This window comes from Palaemon carinicauda, chromosome 19 (assembly GCF_036898095.1).
Source record: "Palaemon carinicauda isolate YSFRI2023 chromosome 19, ASM3689809v2, whole genome shotgun sequence".
Classification (NCBI taxonomy): domain Eukaryota; kingdom Metazoa; phylum Arthropoda; class Malacostraca; order Decapoda; family Palaemonidae; genus Palaemon; species Palaemon carinicauda.
This window is the reverse complement of record NC_090743.1, coordinates 30,848,551-30,864,285: the sequence shown is the minus strand read 5'-3', so window position 1 is coordinate 30,864,285 and position 15,735 is coordinate 30,848,551.

Genomic DNA, 15,735 nt, shown 5'->3' with positions numbered 1-15,735 from the left:
TGACACTGTTATAGTTACGACTTTCTGTTTTGGTTAAAGAAGGAATGCAGTTAATGGGGTCCGAACGAAGATGGTGTATTATTATTAATGTTTTTGTATTATTATTATTATTATTATTATTATTATTATTATTATTATTATTATTATTATTATTATTATTATTATTATTATTTTTAATACATTTTTATATTATTATTATTATTATTATTATTATTATTATTATTGTTGTTATTTTTATTATTATTATTAGCTAAGCTACAACCCTAGTTGGAAAAGCAGGATTCTTTAAGCCTAAGGGCTCCAATAGGGAAAAAATAACCCAGTGAAGAAAGTATTCGCTATAGATTACTTTTGATTATTAAGCCATTGTACGGTTACAACTGGATGTTTTTTTTTTCAACTAGAGATTCTTTATCCACCTTTGCTTTTTTTTACATGTATATAAGGAAAATTTGTATTTTTACGATGCTCATATACTAGTAGAAATTTGTTAGGATAATTTTAGCATAATTAAACTTTATGAAAATGAAATATTTTTATATGGCCATAGAAGTATCAGATACCACATTTTTTTCGTACTTGGACACTATGAAGTTCGCATTTTCCGAGACAACGCGTTTCCATATTAATATGCAAAAGTTCTGTAATGGCGATACTCAAGAATGCTAGTTTCATTAATATTATATATTGTGAACGGAACGTTACATCATCTTCCGTGGTTACTTCGTGTCATGGGAGGTATGCTATTAGCCAACAACAAACACTGTACTTGTTTGTTAATGATTTTATTACCTCCGCCAACGAAGTTAGAGAGGAGGTAATGTTTTCGCTGTTGTTTGTCTTGTTTGTTTGTTTGTGTGTGAACAAATTCCTGTCCACATTTTTACTCAGAGTAGTGAAACTTTCACTGATTAATTGTTGAGACATGGAAGTGATTCAATTTTGAAAGTCCTAGGTCAAAGGTCAAGGTCAAGGTTGAGAAATAAGCTGCTGTGGCGGAGGTCTTCGCTCTACTAAGTGCCCCTCTAGTTATTATTATTATTATTATTGTTATTATTATTATTATCTTAGCTACAGCCCTAGTTGGAAAAGCAGGATGCTATGAGCTCAAGGGCTCCAACAGGAAAACATACCCCAGTGAAGAAAGGAAATACAGAAATAAATAAATTACAAGAGAAATAATGAACAATTGATGTAGAATATTTCAAGAGCAGTAGCAGCATTAAGATAGATCTCTCATATATAATGCAGGCATTTGGGGGAGCACATAAAATTTTATTGAGTAATGTTTTACTATAATTTGTATAGTAATGTACTGCTTAATAATTAATATGATATTTCTTTTCTTAGATACATGTGTATGTTGTGTGTGTATATATATATATATATATATATATATATATATATATATATGTGTGTGTGTGTGTATATGTATATGTATATATATTATATATGTATATGTATATATATGAGTATATATATGTATATGTATGTATATGTGTATATATGTATATATATGTATATATATACATTTATATATATATATATATATATATATATATATATATATATATATATATAATATATACACACATGATTTTGTAAAACCTATTGTTGTGTTATCTAAATACAATGAATGACACTTGTTCACAATAAGCATATGTTTGTAGGGGGATTAAATATCATCATTACAAAACACAATGCATGAATAATATATGACAGAATACTCCTAAACGTATATGTATTTCAGTTGCAATATTTCCAGAAGGCTTGTTTTTTAATTGTAATTTTTTTTCTTTGTATTTTTTTGGTTTTTGTAGTCTGCATAATTTCATAAAAAGTGTTCCTGAATGTAGTTTTTGTTTTTAAGGTGGGGATAATTCCATTTTTGTTGTTATTATTATTATTATTATTATTATTATTATTATTATTATTTTTATTATTATTATTATTATTACTTGCTAAGCTACAACCCTAGTTGGGAAATCAGCATGCTATAAGCCCAGGGGCTCTAATAGGGAAAAATAGCCAAGTGAGGAAAGTAAATAAGGAAATAAACTACAAGAGAAGTAATGAACAGTAACAATATCAAAATAAAATTTCATATATAAACTAAAAACTTAAGAAAAAAAAGAGGCAGAGAAATAAGATAGAAAAGTGTGCCCGAGTGTACCCTCAAGGAAGGGAACTCTACCCTAAGACAGTGGAAGACCAGTGTACAGAGGCTATGACACTACCCAAGATTAGAGAACTTGGTTAACAAGTACTTAAGACATGCATTTTTGGTTATTTATTTATCATGATTATAAACTTGCCTTTAATTGGTGGTTTTTTTTTTAATTTTTTTTTTTCCAGGGTATAGCAGAAACTCAATCCAGACACTAATTTAGCGGCTTTTCCTTTATTTAGTTTCAGTTTTCGAATTTATAGAAAAAGGTACAAATACTTTTGATATTTATATTTGTCTGAAATGAAACCCACTTAGTCTTTAATCCTGTAAAAATAAAGGGGTTTATTCGCAGAGGATAGCAAGTAAATGAAGGAAGATAAATGGTGAAAGAAGTTGTTAATGCATATTTGTTCATCTGTAAGATGTACAGTTAGACACAGGAATTCCAGGCACACCTCGCTCCACCCTTACAGCACGACGAGTAACGAAACAGCTACTGTGAAGAGATATGGCAGAGGGGGTTGGTGGTGGCTCCACATAGGAACTTGCCGCGCAGTAAGGGTGAGACAGGGTGCACTTCCTCAGTGAGGTGTATCAGGGATTCCTGTGCCCAACTTTACATATAGTATAAAACCACTCATTAGGTGACTTCAATAAAGGTAAATTACTGGTAATTACAATTTCATACCATATACCATTGCCTATGCTGCAAATGCCTTTAGTTACACTATTACCATTTAATATTCACAACCTATTCAGACTCGTTGAATGAGGTAATTGGCTCACGTTTGTTTGGTTTGGTAGGCTCTTCGAGAAGGAGTCAGAAGAGAGCAGGAATCGTGAAGCCCAAGTCAATTGCCATTGATATTGATAATTGACATATCAGTTTGACAACATTATTAACAAAACTAAATTTCGCTGTTTCGTGTAGTGATTTATGAAATATATTGACGGAAAATACGATTTCTTGGTATGTATTGATTCTAGCATCAGATATCAAAGAGAAGTTCAGAATGGCTATTTTATGTTGTATTTGCCTTTTGATATCTGGTAAATATTTTAACATAGTTCGTCAGATGTGTGTTTTATTGACATCCTGACCTCTAATGAATATTTTAATATAGCCCATTAGATATTCTGTTCCATAATTTATAGTGGGAATAGATGTTTTAGCTTTCTCACTCTTCATCATTGTGTGGTGGGAACTTGATATAAGGTATTCAGAATCAACCGTAGACTTTTTAAATGGGAAAATTTTATATTGAAGAATAGTAACATCTTTCTAAACAATCTTACAGAAATATAATGGTCAACTCTATGGTTGTATTTTCATTAAATATTTCCCTATCTGAGCATATTTATTTTAGATGTTGTGAGATTGCTGGTAATCAAAGTTGAATGAATTTCTTATTATCAGTGTTCGGTAGTTTTTTGAAGCTTTGACTAAATATAGTTCACTTAAAAGAAGAATTGTCATTCGAATGGGTACTTCCTAGTTAAAGGCCGTTCATGAATGGCAGTCTAAAGACAGTGACAATGCCTTAGGGACTGACCATATATACTTACAAATCAGCGCCTAAGGTAGGACCAGGGAGAACCAGGCAATGGCGGCTGATAACTCAGCTGGTAGACCTGTAGGGTTCCCCAAACCCATCCCTCATCTTTAACTCACAAGGATGGTGAGGTTGCAGACACTATAAGAAACTATCGAGCTTGAGCGTGACTCGAACCCCTGTCCGGCAGATCGTCAGGCAGAGGTGTTTCCAGTTTATGCTAGTGTTTGTTTTTTGTCAAATTTGAAGTGAGATTTTGAAGCTTCATTAATATAAACTTCTAACTTTTTCTTCAGCTGTGAACTTGTTCATTCCCTGTCAGGTAGATGTGCATTAAGCTATTGATTAGTATAACGTAAATTTTCAGTTATATACAAAAATATTACTGTAATACAGCAATAGAATTAGCTTTAATGTTTATGTTCGTTAGATATACTAATACTTCAGTCGTGAGAGTTATATCTAGTTCGTACTAATGGAAGTTTTTAACTTTGGGGAGTAACCATCTTAAATTCCAAGAACGTCTTGTAAACTGTAAGTAGTTACTGTGTATCCGAGTTGAGAATCTGGGAATGGTGAACACATTTTTCTTTTAAATTACATTTGGCTCTTCGGTACTTTCGTAAAGTGTTTTGTGCATTATTGTGCCGTTATTTTATTCCTTTCGTTTAAGATTTCTTCGCTTTAGCTTGTTCCTACCTTTAGATATTATGTTTGTTTCATATTGATAACTTTATATTAGATTATTATACCACCATAGTTTCTCATACATACATACACAGACACAATATATATATATATATATATATATATATATATATATATATATATATATATATATATATTTATATATACATATATATATTATATATATATAAATATATATATATATATATATATATATATATATATATATATATATATATATATATATAGTAATATATATAGTAATATATATATGTATATATATATATATATATATATATATATATATACATATATATATTACTATATATATATATATATATATATATATATATATATATATATATATGTGTGTGTGTGTGTGTGTATCGTTTCTAAGTCGGGATACCGTAACATGGTGAAAGGGTTTGCGTAACGCCATGATCAGCAAAACTATACTAGTCAGCGCTACCCATACTAGGTTTGTTTGCTTTGAGCGATCAGACGAAAATATTTCATCATCACCAATCCGCACTGGCCGGCATGATGATGAAAACTGGCCAAACCCCATAAGTGAATTGACATGTGTGAGGCCTTTGTCTTGCAGTGGACTAGAAACGACTCAATTTTTGTTGTATATATTGGATGTATATGTGTGTACCGTATCTATATATTGCACATGTATATGTGTATATATATATATATATATATATATATATATATATATATATATATATATATATATATATGTGTGTGTGTGTGTGTATATATAGGTGTATATATATGTGTATATATAGGTATATATACGTATATATATATGTGTGTATATATATAGGTATATGTATATATGTGTGTATTTATATATACAGTATATATATATTATATATATATATATATATATATATATATATATATTATATATATATATATATTATATATATATATATGTGTGTGTGTGTGTGTGTATGTATGTTGTATGTGTTTTTGTAGCTATATTATGTAGCATGAATATACATTTAGTGCTATTTATATCATATATACCAATAAGTGCAACAGGGCCAAACACTAGACATGTATTGTGGTCATTGATTCCGCCAACATACCTCATGGCATTATACTCTTGATATATGCTCTTGCATTGAGGATGGGAAATGGCGCCCTTCAAGGACAGATGGTTGTCATATGTTAGCTTAACGGACGAACGTTGTTCCATAATGCTTGGGGATTGGAAGCTTACCGGCCTATTGTTGCCGTTTTGACTTTATATGGGAGGTTTTGAATGGGTTTATCTGGTGTTGTAGAGGTTTCTTTCTTATTTTACGGGTGCTCATAGATTTTTAAAATGTTTGAATGTGTTGTCTAATGTTGCAGATGTTTGTTTTTTCTTATTTTGTTTACACTCATATATTTTTAAATGTTTTGAATGTGGTGTCTAATGTTACAGAGGTTTTTTCTTATTTTATTTATACCCATAGATTTTTTAAAAGTTTTGAATGTGTTGTCGAATGTTGCAGAGGTTTTTTCTTATTTTGTTTACACCCATAGATTTTTAAATGTTTTGAATGTGTTGTCTAATGTTGCAGATGTTTTTTCTCATTTCAGTTATACTCATAGATTTTTAAAATATGAATGTGTTGTCTAATATTGCAGAGTTTTTGTTTTTTTATATATACCCATAGATTTTTAAAATGTTTTGAATGTGTTGTCTAATTTTGCAGAGGTTTGTTTTTTATTTCTGTTGTACTCGTAGATTTTGAAAATGATTAAAATCTGTTTATCTAGTGTTTGAGAGGTTTCTTTGATACAGTATTTCAGTGGTGTGCGTAAATTTTCTAAATGGAATTGAATGCAATTTTTCGTTAGAATATGATTTATTTTTTTCTTTAAATCAATATTCTTATTTTTTAAGTGTTTTGTGTGTTATATCAAATTCTACTTAAGGTAATGTAGGAGTATGTAGGCGTTGAAAGTTAGCAAAGAAACATGAATAAAAGAAAGAGAAGAGTGAAACTATTAACAATAAATTAGCAAAATGTTTTAAATGTGTATTCTAATGTTGCAGAGGCTTTTTCTTTTTCATTGTGCTCGTAGATTTTAAATGTTTAGAATGTGTTTTCTAATGTTGCAAAGGTTTTGTCGTATTTTAGTAGTAAATTTTCAAAAGTCAAAGAAACTTGCAGCGATCTGGAAGTATTAAGCAAGTTAGAATTAATCGTACTAAGGCCTGACAGGCTATAGGATCTCTCCTATATAAGAAAGTGCAATTGTCTGGCTATGTATGTATGTATGTATCTATCTATCTTCCTATATAATAAAATGCAAGTGTCCGGCTATCTGTCTATCTCTATCTTCCTATTTAATGAAGTGCAAGTGTCTGGCTATCCATTTCAATATCTATTTACACATCTATATAATAGAACGCAACTGTCTTGCTATCTATCTTTCTGTCTTCCTATATAATAAAGTGCAAGTGTCTAGCTATCTATTTCAATATCTATCTCCATCTATATAATAAAATACAACTGTTTGGCTATCTATCTTTCTGTCTGTCTTCCTGTATAATAACGTGCATGTGTCCAGCTATCTGTCTCTCTATTTATCTACTTGTCTATCTATCTCTGTCTTTCTATATGATAAAGTGCGAGTGTCTAGCTATCTATCTATTTATCTATCTTCCTATATAATTAAGTGCAAGTGTCTATCTATTTATTTATCTATCTTCTTATCTATCTATCTTCCTATATAATTAAGAGCAAGTGTCGATCTATTTATTTATCTATCTTCCTATCTATATATCTACCTATATAATTAAGTGCAAGGGTCTGGCTATCCATCTGTCTATCTATCTATCTATCTATCTATATACGTTTGTTAACAGATATATGTGTATATATATATATATATATATATATATATATATATATATATATATATATATATATATAAAACAACCACCCGGAATACAGCAGTCTCCCAGAAATTACCCAAACTAGCTGATTGTAGTTAGGAAAGGGAGAGTGAGTGGAAAAGGTTGAATCTGTGTGTGCGTGTGCATGCGTATCTATCGAAATATTTAGCCGTCATATTTGACTGGTTGGCGTATACTAGTAAGCGAAGATTTATAAAGCATATAAGCGAGTGAGCTAAGAAACGTATCTTATAGCGTATTATCTAAAGTTTAGAAAATTATAATATTGTTAATGGCGGGACAGTTTGCTGCTTATAATTAATCTGTTTTATGTTTTGGGTGTGGAAGCAGCCTTTTGATATTTGAGCAGCAACCCGCATTTATTTAAGTGCAAAAGTGCCATACATTATTGATCATGATTATGTTGCCTGGGTCAGGATCACTGTCAAATGATTAATAATTATCGATATAGAGTGTTGAGTATTTTAGAGGCAAGTATTACATGCTGAGAAATATGGAACGCTGCAAGATCTGGATTATATATATATATATATATATATATATATATATATATATATATATACATACATACATACATACATACATACATACATATACTGTATATAATATTCAAGTATATTTATAATGTGTATATATATATATATATATATATATATATATATATATATATATATATATATATATATATATATATAATCCAGATCTTGCAGCGTTCCATATTTCTCAGCATGTAATACTAGCCTCTAAAATACTCAACACTCTATATCGATAATTATTAATGATTTGACCGTGATCCTGACCAAGGCAACATAATCATGATCATTTGTCCTAGTTATGGCACTTTTGCACAAAAATGAATGCGGGTTGCTGCTCACATATCAAAAGGCTGCTTCCACACCCAAAACATAAAACAGCTTAATTATAGGCAGCAAACTGTTCCGCACATACGTAATTTTTCTTGAAAGCTGATGCACCCGTGGACTATAAATATGAGGTAATATCGAAAATTGTTCAATTGTTTTCCTATTGCTCCCTGTATTACCCTTTGTCGACTGCTGGTGTTGTTATTTACTAAAAAAAGATCTGAAAATAATAAAAAGAAGAGCCAAGCTACAATTGCCATCTTTTTTACTAAATAAGTTGACAGAAGATGCTTTATAGGATGTTACATCTGAAAGGTTCGGACTTGGGGGAAAAAATATATTTGAAATTAGAGAAAAGTATTATATAAAGTAATAGGCGTTATAAGTGTATCAGCGTTTTATTTGCGTGTAACTACATGTATAGATTTAAGAAAACAATAGCAGACTATAATTTGCAAAGTTTAGTTAATTTGTGTGTTTTTTTTATAAATGCTAATGTTTTGTAGAAGTTATTGTTATTATTATTATTATTATTATTATTATTATTATTATTATTATTATTATTATTACTTGCTAAGCTATAACCCTAGTTGGAAAAGCTAGATGCCATAAGCTCCAGGGCTCCAACAGGGAAAATGGCTCGGTGAGAAAAGGAAATAAGGAAATAACAAGAGAAGTCATTAACACTTAAAATAGAATATTTAAGAACAGTCAAATAATAGATAGAGCATGCGATATAGTGAGTCATTGCATCTGAAACATAGATAGATATATTTAAAGTTTATTAGCATTTTGACTTGGAGTTAGAACATCAGTTACTATTCACATCAGTTCTCTCATTACGGACCTTCACGTATTTACTATAAAATGAATTTTTGAGTGTTAAACTTTTCATATGTTTTCAACCAACTGTCTGAATTCGTCTTTCATGTTGCCTCCCAAATCTCATAAGAAAGATGAAGATAAATGAAAGGCGTTTTTTTTTTTTTTTTTTTTTTTTTTTGGGGGGGGGGGTGAAAATGAGCAAGAACCTTTTGTATTCCTTAGCCTATGTTTTCTGTTTCTTAATAATATTTCTAGCCAACTTATTACCTCCGCTAACGAATTTGGAAGGAGGTTATGTTTTCGCCCCTGTTTGCGTTTTTGTGTGTTTGTTTGTGAACAGCTTCCTGGCCACAATTTGTATGGTAGTATAATGAAACTTGCTGGGATTAACTGTTATGTAAAAAGCTGGTTACGATTAAATTTAGGAAGGTCAAGGTCAAATATCAAGGTCACGGTCAAGCAAAATGTCCAATTCACGTAATCAGCCATAAGCTTGGACATCGTTGTCACAGAGATTTCAAACTTGGTTCATATTTGAGTGAACGAAAATCCACGCCAATTAATACATGTTAAGGTTAAAGTTCAAGGTTAAGGTCGAGAAATAAGCTCCCGCGGCGGTCTGTGCTCTACTGAGTGTCCCTCTAGTTTACAGTAGTTTTATGCTTTCCTAAACTTTAACTATAACAAGTTTCCATGTAGGGCATAAAAAATCTTTTTTACCAAGTAATTAATAAGAAAAAAAATCAACTAACAAACGTTTCTAATTCCAACTATTCACAGTCTTAATGTGTTAACGTGGAAGATGCTAATCTTCAATTAGCAAGTTTGAAAGCTTTCTGAAAGTTTTTCCTGGGATGACAATTTAATTAACCAAGGGGTTTGAGTTTTTTTCTCGTTCCTTTAATGCCTGGTGCGTTCAGATCCGAAAATTCTCTCTCTCCAAAAAGTAGAACACGGAGATAATATGCTTGATTGAACCTTATTTTGGGTTATACAGATAGCCGATGAAAATTCGTTCGTGTCTTTTTGACCAACTTATTTTGGTATATTAATCAACTGGTGACCTGTAAAGATCTTTTTCTTTTGTATTTAATGTTGTTTTTTAAAGTTTTCAAGCTAAAAGAAAATGGACCACCCATACTAGGATGGTGTGCTGTGAGTGATCAGACAAACATCACCCACCATCACCAATCCGCAGTGGCCAGCGTGGTAATGAAAATGGCCAAATCCTAGACATAACAAAGGACATGTCTGAGACTTTTGTCTTGCAGTGGACTAGAACAGGCTGCATTTGTCATTGTATGTATATATATATATATATATATATATATATATATATATATATATATATATGTGTGTGTGTATATATATATGTATATATATATGTATATATATATATATATATATATGTATGTATATATATATATGTATGTATATATATATATATATATATATATATATATATATATATATATATATATGTGTGTGTGTGTGTATATATATACAGTGTATATATATATATATATATATATATATATATATATATATATATATATATATATATCCATATTCGTGTGTATTTTTATTTATATTCATAAATATAATGTAGGTATATAAACAAAATAAATGTGTCACCTTTACCGGTATAATTTCAGTTCCTTTAATAAAGAAAAATAAGAGAGGATACTTTTAAAAGAAGCCATCTACACCAGTTTCCTCTTGCGGCATATTAGAGGCAGTAGGAAATTAAGACAGTTATGGTTATAGAAGACCGAAAGCGAAGCATTTTTTTATATATATGAGGTCAGGAGAAAATTTTACCTCAGTTAGATATATTTTTATTCGTTGGTGTGGAATACTTTCCTAAATATTATATGTATATATATATATATATATATATATATATATATATATATATATATATATATATATATATATATATGTATGTATGATAAATTTTGCACATTTAAACGTGTTTTTTCATATTTCAAATAAGTCATATATTTTAATACATTAATGTCTGGATTCTCTTAACGACCTCGGGATCTCTCTCGAATCGAAATCTCTCAAAGACAATAGCATCTGACCGGCCGGGTTTCGAACCCTGGTCCAGGATGCTTGTATGACAGTGACCGTACCATTTAGCCACGAAGAAAAATAAAAGTCAATGACAATTCTTCTGTGCATACTGTATACCAATCGAATTCAGGGTTTTTGTACTTGAATTGAAATCAACCCATCTTCACCATCGTAGCTAATTGGTATGTTTGTAATTTGGCATTTGATTAATGATAAATTTTGCACATTTAAACGTGTTTTTTTCATATTTCAAAAAAGCCATATATTTTTTAATACATTAATGTCTGGATTCTCTTAACGACCTCGGGATCAGAGTCTCGAGGTGAAATCTACTGGCAGTTATACTTATGGATGCTTAAATATTCATGAAAGACATCCCTATCATAATCAAGATGAAATGTAACACGTTTATCTCGTAAATTAGCTCTACTTTTTCGGGTTATTATTATTATTGTTTCCATTATTATTATTATTATTATTATTATTATTATTATTATTATTATTATTAAAAATTAGCCTATAAGCCTTTTTGAAAAAGTAAGATGCTATAAGCCCAAGGGCTCCAACAAGGAAAAATAGTCCGGTGAGGAAAGAAAACAAGGAAATAATAAACTACAAGAGAAGAATAACCAAACAAAATAAGATATTTCAAGAACAATAACAACATTGAATTAAATCATTCACATATAAACTATTAAAACTTCACAAAAACAAAAAGATGAGAAATATGATAGAATAGCATGCCAGAGAACTATAATCCAAGACAGTAGAAGGCCAAGGTACAGAGGCTATGACACTACCAAAGAATAGAAAACAATGGTTTGATTGTGGAGTGTCCTCCTAGAAGAGCTCCTTACCATAGCTAAAGATTGTTCCCTTTTCCATGGATATGAATATTGTGAACCAGATTTCGCTTATACAAATCTGAAATATGTAAACGAGCATCATTAATGGTAGCCATTACTGAACCTCCCAAGTGTCATTGAATGGTGATGGTCCAAAATTAAGATCATATTGTAGAGAACAGTTCCAAAGGGTCCTTATAAGAAGTCTCATTGTTGGCGGTAAACCATCACGTCCAAAGGAAATATTTGCATTTTGGCCATTATTAACTCTTGGAACATTGTTCAGTCAAATTTAATGTAAGAATGATAAATCCTTTGATTTGTTTTGCTTTTATTATTTCTATTATTGTTATTGTTATCATTATTATTGCCTAAATTGATCTGAATTAAAGAGTATATATATATATATATATATATATATATATATATATATATATATATATATATATATATATATATATATATATATATAATGTGTGTGTGTGCGCGTGCGTGCATGCATATGCACAATATTATAGCTCCATATGATAAGAGACGAAAGAATAGACGTAAAAGCCAAACCGTTTTCTACGAGAGGGACCCATTGGGAGTTCAGTTCACGATTGTTTGGTCACCTGTCTGGAAAGGTAGAAAAAGCCAAGGATTGAATCGCCTATATGTGGATGCTCCTGCAGTTATCTGATCTTTGTAATTGAGTTTAGTCCAGGGTATATCCAACGCGCATTACAATGACACAAGATATCCACGGCGTTGTGTATGATATGTGTGTGTATATATATATATATATATATATATATATATATATATATATATATATATATATATATATATATATTTATATATATATATATTCCAAATAAGCCGTATGTTTTAATACATTAAAGTCTGGTGTTAAATGGCAGGACAGGATTAGAAATGAAACTGTAAGAGAGACTACTCGAGTGCCATATGTGGATAAGATCATGGTGAGTGGGGGCAGATGGAGATGGTTTGGTCTTGCTCTTCGGACTCCCCAAGAGAGATTAGTTCACCCAAATTTCAACTGGGCTTCACAAGGCACTAGAAGAGTTGGAAGACCCAGACCTACATGGTTGGGGACTATGAAGCGTGAAATAGGAGAGGACGATGTGAGAAGTATTGATTTAAAAGCTCAAGATATAGACGACTGGCGAAATCTAACTAAGGCCCTTTGTGTGTGTGTGTGTTCCATAGATTTAATCCCCCCCAGCAAGCATTGGAGTTATTTTTCTATGAGTTTGTTAATTATAGTAGAAAATGTAACCAGCTTATCTTTTATATTTTATCTACTAATATTACAAGGTCTCCTATCCAGGGGGAACGAGTCTACACGAAATAAATTCTCGAAGTCAGAGCTTTATAAAAACAAGTCGATTTTCTGTTAGGAAATTAGCTTTCTCTTAGTTGCCATATGTTCTGACAATATTTTAGCGAATCATCAGTTTTATGAATATTTAGATCTATAGATGTGTTGTTTGTGCGCCTAAGTTAATCTGATAGACCAGGATATGCATCTTAGTAATATGTAAAACTTAACAGTTATCCAAATTTATTAGATGTTTGTATGTCAGACCCAAACCTCAGACTTCTTGATGAACAACAAGTCGGTAATTTGTTTTTCCAGAGATTGGTGAGTAGCGTTGTAGTTTAATATTTTTTCATTTGAACAGAAGGGAAGTATCCGGGTTAAGAATTGCCAAAGTGGACAGAGAAGCTGGACCAAATAAATTGCAGTAAATTGGCTCTCAAATCTTCATAAGATTGATTTAAAGAAATAAACCAGAGTAGTCAAAGTACTCCAAGTTCAACAGAAGTTTTCTGCTGGCTACCAAATTATATAGAGACATTGGGAATGCTACGATGGATACGCGAATAGATTTTTTTTAAACTATTAGTGAAACCCCCCCCCCCCAAAAAAAAAAATATGGTGGACAAGAGCAGTATTAAAATTACTACTACTACTACTACTACTACTACTACTACTACTACTACTACTACTACTACTACTACCCTAGTTTGAAAAACGGGATGCTACAAGGCCAAGGGCTCCAATAGGGAGAAAAGTACATTGTATGTACTAGGTAGTTTATAAATCGGTTACGTATATGAAATATACATATTATTATTATTATTATTATTATTATTATTATTATTATTATTATTATTATTATTATTATTTTAGTAATTTTTAACAATACTTGTAATATTTTAAAATTTTAAGAAACAAATGTAAAGGCATCCAAAGAATGTGAAACATGCACCAAATTTATATAAATAAACTTAAGAGGCAACATCCAAACTACTCCCATGTCCCGTCAGGTAGATTTAACCCTTCAAAACTAGCTACATCAATTACAGTCATTTATCATACGAAACTAGACCGATTACAAAGACAGTAGTTGGAGTCGCCTTAATCCTTTGTAAATGATGAATTCAGAATTCTGATTTCAGAATTAATTGCTTTGAAGAACCGATTGATCATAGGCGTATTAGGTACTCGCTTCTCCCTTACCTTTCCCCCGTTTGGCATGATATAAAAGTGTAAAGACTTTGTATGTTTAAAGACATTTTTAAACATAAATATCTATCTATCTATCTATCTATCTATATATATATATATATATATATATATATATATATATATATATATATATATATATACATATATACATATACATATATATATATATATATATATATATATATATATATATATATAAATATAAATATATATATATATATATATATATATATATATATATATATATATATATATATGGGGAAAATCGTTCATTGTTCTTGGATATAAACAGTTTATATTCTGGGATGTAAATATTTACACTTGTGATGAGAATAATGGAGGATACAGTTTGGAGGTTAAAAGAACTCTTATGTTTTTGAGGAATGTTCAAGGATGAAATCTTTATACCTTGGAAGACAAAAACCTTAATGCAATGGAGTATTTTAAGGAAGTGAAGTTCTCAATACTTTTAGGGCTAAAGGAGTTTGTATCATGGAAAATTATATGATTTAGGTTTTTGTTTGCTTCATGCAGCCCTCGTGTCTCTTTGGCGTGAGGTGTTGTTTGTGATTTGGACTTTATTTCTGTTACAGATTCTCTCTCTCTCTCTCTCTCTCTCTCTCTCTCTCTCTCTCTCTCTCTCTCTCTCTCTCTCTCTCTCTCTCTCTCTCTCTCTCTCCAAGTTCAACAGAAGTTTTCTGCTGGTTACCAAATTATTTAGACATTGGGAATGCTATGATGGATACGCGAATCGCTTTTTTTTGTATAACTATTAGTGAAACCCCCTTAAAAAAATATGGTGGACAAGAGCACTATTAAAATTACTACTACTACTACTACTACTACTACTACTACTACTACTACTACTACTACTACTACCCTAGTTTGAAAAACGGGATGCTACAAGGCCAAGGGCTCCAATAGGGAAAAAAGTACATTGTATGTACTAGGTAGTTTATAAATCGGTTACGTATATGAAATATACATATTATTATTATTATTATTATTATTATTATTATTATTATTATTATTATTTTAGTAATTTTTAACAATACTTGTAATATTTGAAAATTTTAAGAAACAAATGTAAAGGCATCCAAAGAATGTGAAACATGCACCAAATTTATATAAATAAACTTAAGAGGCAACATCCAAACTACTCCCATGTCCCGTCAGGTAGATTTAACCCTTCAAAACTAGCTACATCAATTACAGTCATTTATCATACGAAACTAGACCGATTACAAA